The sequence below is a fragment of the Neopelma chrysocephalum genome, unplaced genomic scaffold (assembly GCF_003984885.1).
Source record: "Neopelma chrysocephalum unplaced genomic scaffold, ASM398488v2 Primary Assembly neopelma1_108, whole genome shotgun sequence".
NCBI classification, from domain to species: Eukaryota; Metazoa; Chordata; class Aves; order Passeriformes; family Pipridae; genus Neopelma; species Neopelma chrysocephalum.
This window is the reverse complement of record NW_020897773.1, coordinates 521197-527196: the sequence shown is the minus strand read 5'-3', so window position 1 is coordinate 527196 and position 6000 is coordinate 521197.

Genomic DNA, 6000 nt, shown 5'->3' with positions numbered 1-6000 from the left:
ATATGTGTTGGCTGTCAGGCTTAAGAATCCAACAGACGTGTTAAGTGTATGTTTAACTCTAGTCGGGCATACAAGACCCATGCACTTGAGTGAGTTCAGAAACACTGCAGCATCAGAGCTAAGGAGGGCAGAAAGCTTGATAACTCCTCTTTTTTTTTTTAATAGATCAGTGGCATTTGAAAACTAGAGAATGCATCAGTCTAAAGGTTTTAATTTTCCTTATAGCAGCTGAAAAAGCACATGCCACCAACCACACAGGCATTGAAAAAAATCACTGCCTATTTCAGCAGCAGGGCTAGGAAGCTCTGACCTCTGAGGTGTCAGGCAGCCAAAACAGAGATGCATTTTGAAAGCTACGCCATATGAAAGCTGGTGGAAACAAAAGTGCTGCTATACATTTATTTTAATGTTTTGTTTTGTTTTGTTTTACTTTGTCCTGAGAAACATACGCTGTCATATACTGGCCTATTTTGATTCCTGGAGATGTGAATAGAAATATGACTCATGATAACTAATTAAGACCAGTTGCAGAGCGATTAGGCCAAACAGTGTTTTCCTTTGGGAGAACCACGAGTGTTTCATGCCCTAGATAATTGATTTTCAATATGCTGTCCCTTGGTTAGGAAGTGCAAGTTCCTTGCTACACATTCCCTGCTGGTTTTGGTCGCTGAATTCTTGATGTTAGAGCAGGAGATAATGAAAGTTATCATATCCCATTTACTGCTACAGACTCTCGGTTCAGTGGGGGGCCTGAACATTTCTTCCCATCATCAGTAATGATAATGGATCTCACAATGAGCAGCCACTGAGATAGACATGCACAGGACAACAAATTAGCAACTACACATGCAGCGTTGGAAAAAGGAAGACCGTAGGACTCCAGGATCTCTCCCAGAGGTCATTGATTTTTGTTGGTCCTTTAATGAAATCGATGATTACTGGTCCCTGCAACTTGCTGATTCTGTTAAAGGCAGAATGTAAAGGAGGACCACAGTTTCCAAAAGCAGTTTGTGAAATGTAACCGTAGACCATGGGATCGGGCTGACCCAGCAGAGGAGACGTGACCAGAGGAGACTGAGAATAGCAATGAGGCTTCTGCCAAAGCTGACCCCAGGGCAGGTGGGAATAACTCTCTTATTCAGACAGAGCAAAAGCAGGGATGAGGCGAAATACCTGTAAACAAGAGCTGGCGGGGAAATTTGGAGCCTTCTGCTTTGAGAAATGCCAAAGCCCATTTCTCTGCAGCAACAGCAGCCACTGCCAGCACGTCAAGGCAGGCGAGAGCTGCTTGTCCTCAGCATCACCCTCCACAGCATTGGACCGTAGCCAGCAGTGTTGCGGGAAGTCAGAGACACGTCCTCGTAGGTAATTGAAAGTTGATTGTATCTAAAATCAGCTGCCAGCAGGTGAACATGTGCTTAACTGTCTGCAAGTGGGCACCTTTTCTTAACTCACTCCCAGACAGGATGTGTCCACTTCTCAGCACTGATAGCACGGCCAGCTCTGGCTGCCTGCAGCCTCAGCAAAGAGGTGCATCCCTGCCTACCTCTACCAAGAGGTCAGTGTGCCCAGAAACACGATGTATTAGTGGCCTTGTACTGCCCTCGTACAGTTTTTCTCTGGGTGAAGAGAGGACTTCAGTTTCCAGCACTGCTAATCCCCTGTAAAGTTCACTTAGTAACTGGAGAGATTGCTTCAGCTTTATTGAAAACAAACATCTTCCTCTGAAATGTGTTGCCTTTGGCTGGGCTGATGTGTTTATCAAGCAGTCACTTTCGTCATTGCTTGCCTTATTTTATGCCATATATTATCAGTGACCTGTATGCTTTAGCTCTGTGGTGTGCTTTATGTATAGTTCATCTACAAACACAGTGCAAACAGAGTCAGGAGCTGGTTTGCTCTAATTAGAGCAATGCTGAAGTGTGGGTGCTAAGTGTTGACATTGTTCTCCAGGACCAGGGGAGCAGACATCAGGACTCCTGGGTTCTGCTGTCAGCTTTTCCTCTCTTTGCAATCACTGCAGAGTAAATTGTGTAAATGGGATCTTTAGAATTAGAAACCTGAATAAATTCAAGGCACCTGAAGTAGGGACTGAATGTTTTGCATATTTGTGAATACATCAGACGCCTTTAAAAAGTGTATTTTTATTAGGACAAAGAAACCAATTATCCTTTTATTAGGATATCCTCTAACAGCCACTAGTCACAAAGGAAGACTAAGATTCCCTATCAGGAATATACAATTTAAAAGAAGACTATCAAGATAAAATCCATACTTAAGAGATATTTATTGTCATGAACTTGTGTGACTGTTACAGTCAGAACTGAGAAATGCTTCAGAAAGCAAACTTTATTAGATGAATGGTCAATGCTCCTCATTATTGCATTTACAAGCAGTTCAGAGTTTTCTGAATCAGCAGATTACAAAGGAATTGGACTGACGTTTTAGCAAGTTATGACCCAGGCAGAAATATTTAGCTCTTCCAAAGAGTGTTGAGCTCTTAGTGAAACCCAGGGCCCTATAGACAAGAAGCATCTTTTGGCAATTGAGGAAAAAGGGCATTCAGAGTTTCTGGGACCAGACACATTTGTGTCTGAAGGCAACTGAGAATGAAAGTGAGCCTGTAAGAAGAGCGATAAGGACAGGTCTGTCCAGTGTAACTGGAAATCTCCTCATCAAAGAGGCATGGGAGATTAATTATGGGGTAGTGTAGCCTCCACTGTCACCACTCACTTGTTGCATTTAATGAATAACTGGAATCAGTCACATAATGGATGCTGAAGGACCAGAAGAAACATCCTGCTGCTCACCTGGGCAGAACTGCAGAGCACCTGAACAAATGCGTTGGGCCTTTGCCTGGCAAAAAGAGCCAGTGTGGGTACAAACAAAGCAAAGTCTGTCTTCAGCTGGGCTGGGAAAGCAAGGTCTCAACTTTCTGTGTCCATCAAAATCAGATGGGATTTAGATTTTGGATAAATTATAGGGTCTAGCTGGGTCAGTTATTTGACATGTTTCCATTCCCTGTGCAGTTTCACTGCTTTTTAACAGAACGCAGCATGCATTCACCATTTCAAAGATGGATTTGTTTCAGAGGCTGGTGGTATCTGTATCTTACAGGAAAGGGCCTATAGACCTGTGCAGCCGGAATCTACTGCATGGGATAGTGAAAATGTCATTTTCTTCTGTGGCCCATCAGCACAATGCTAGTGAAAGTGTCATTAGCTACTCTGACCCTTTTAGCCCTCTGGTCCTTCTTTTTTTTGGCCTTTATTTATTAATTTTCAAGAACTCGAAGAGGGAACCATAATGCAGACTCTTTAGTTGGCATCCCATGCTGCCCAATATGTATTTTGGCAGCTGTGCTGGGACAGAGGATACCCAGACTGCTGGCACAGGTAGAGCAGGTATCTGCCACCCCAGGGCTGCAGTGATCTGCCCTGGGGCCAGAGTAGTGTGGTGCTCTAGTCAGGAGTCATAGCTGGGCTTTGAGCCTATGTGATGTATTTGAGATTAGAGCTTCAAATGGGGAAACTTCCATCCTTAATTAAACTTCTCCATAATGCTATAGGTTGGGACTGGCACATACAGATCTTGAAGCATGAACTCTCCAGCTCTCTCTCCTGGTTCCTGCTCTTGAATATTTGTTTTTAGGGTTGCAGCTGGTGCTTCATTCCTTTGGCAACAAAGGTTTTTATGAGTGGAATCCACACAGGTGGGATTCTTAACAGCCTCACTGCACCACAAGTGGTAAAGATGGTGCTTGGGAACTCAGGTAGGGGTAAAAGCTTATGGGCAGCATCCACACAAAAAAAGTAGTGAGGTAGCCCAAGGAGTTTGCCATAACTTTTCATGCCCAAAGCTGACCAAATGGCTGTGGGCTTAGCCCAGGATTAGGGAGACGTGCAATCTGCTGTTTCACAGGGTGTGGTTTCTTATTCTTGTTGGCAGGTAACAGAAATCAAGAATGGACCACAGGTGCCCATTCAGCTCGTCCATCTCCAACTCACTGGGCTGAGCATTTCAAAGGTAGGACCCACAGTGAGACTGAGGTTCATCTCTTCCCCATGTTATGTCTCCTCACGGCCATCATAAATTAGGTATGGGCTTAATCTCCCAACCTCAATTTTTTATGTCCCTTTTAACATTTGCAGTTTGGAGAACTCTAAACAATTCCTTTCAGCACTACTTTGCCACAACATCTGCCTGTGGCTGTAGGCTCTGCTTTAATTAACCTGCCATAAGAACAAATTTCCTTCTACCCTTTTTTAATTTCCCACTCTGTAATTTCATCACATAGTCATTTGTGTCTCAATTGCCTCATGGGGACAGTAAAACAGGGATAATGGCACAGTCCTTCCTATACAGGGATAATGTCAGAGTGAATAACCTCAGAGCCTGGCAAGCACCCAGATACTAACTATGGCAAGCACTGTGGCTGCACTCAGCTCCCTGCCACTGGCTTCGGATATGATCTTCCCCAGGCTCAGGATGTGTAAGTCATACCACTGTTATGTTACTGCTGGATTTACTGAGAGAAGGCTAATCAGTCAAGCCTCTTGGGCAGTCTGAAATTATGCTTCTCCTCTTTCAATCCCTCCTTACTTGCCTCTTCCAACATCTATTGTCCTTGGCATCTGGAAACCTGAAAAAACAGGTTTACTTAAGGAAGCTTTCTAAAGAACGGAGGAACTAACAGAGCTGCTTCCCAGAGAGCTCTGTGCTGGTCTGTAATGCAAAATTGCTCAGGAGGGCTCAGGAGACCAGCTCTGGGTACCAAAACTCACCTTTGTGCTCTAGGAACACTCTAAATTAATCTGATGAGGTTGCATGTGTTAGTTATCGTTCAGTAGAGAGGGACCATGGGAATTTATTAAGATACTCAAAAATCTTTTTAAAACCCCCAGACAGGAAGATAAGCCCTCTGACTTATTCCATGGAAAGAAAAGACAATATGATGCTCAGTTACATGTGGGGTGCATGCTCTCCCATCCCTCTCCCACTGGTGTTGTCTTACCGATGTCAATGGGATGATCACTCATAAGTGAGAGGGCACAGCTGAGCCAGAGCAGTTGTTGCCTGTAGCCGATTTCCTGTATGCAAACAGGGTCATACCAACCACGCTGATTATATGCAGTGGCACGAAAAACATGGATCATCAAATAGACAGGATAACCTAGCACTGAATGGGTTTTTGTTACAAAACTCTCAAGCTGTATGATATCAAAAACCAGATAATATAAAGTCTCCCCCAGCAACAAATCCAGACTTGAGCAAGAACAGGTCTGGTTCCACCACAGGCTACAAGAGATCATGTTCCCCATACATGTCCAACATGTTCTCACCCTTTGTGAGATGCACAGCAGGGTGGAAATCTTGTAGGAAGACATCTCAAGCATGTGTCAGAAATGGAGCCCAAAGCAACAGTCTGGAAAATTTACTGCTCAGGGTACTGTCAGCACAATCTGAGGGGAAGCATTTGGTCCTGTGACACTGAAGAGATATCTTATGTCTTCCTGGTACCAGGATTTTGACCCACTTCCCTCTGCCTTCCAGAGGAATCTAATGCAAAATGGCCCAGAAAAGAAAATATAATTTTTTGTGGTGCCCTGCAGTCACAAACCAGGCATCTGAATGCAAGGCATCGAGTTTCACATCCTGAGACACTCATAACTGTCAGAGCTGGCATTTCTTGGGTCATTATTTTCTTATTTACTGTTTTTCTGGGGTTTGCCTCTGGAGGTCAGAAATTGCTGGGGGCATCCTTAAAGGTAAGTGAGATTGCAGAAACAGAGGCTTTAAGAAAAATACCAGATATCCTGACATTTATGCTGAAGCCTGCAAATCAGACCCTTTGATTATATCCCCTTTCTCACCTATGCTCCTGTTTGCAGTGCAGCAAGCCATGGGACCCCATGGTGTCACATGTGTGATGTGGTTTGGTTTTTCTTGGCAAGCACGACATTGTAAGCACCAGCAGTCAGTTTGGCATCTCAGCATCAG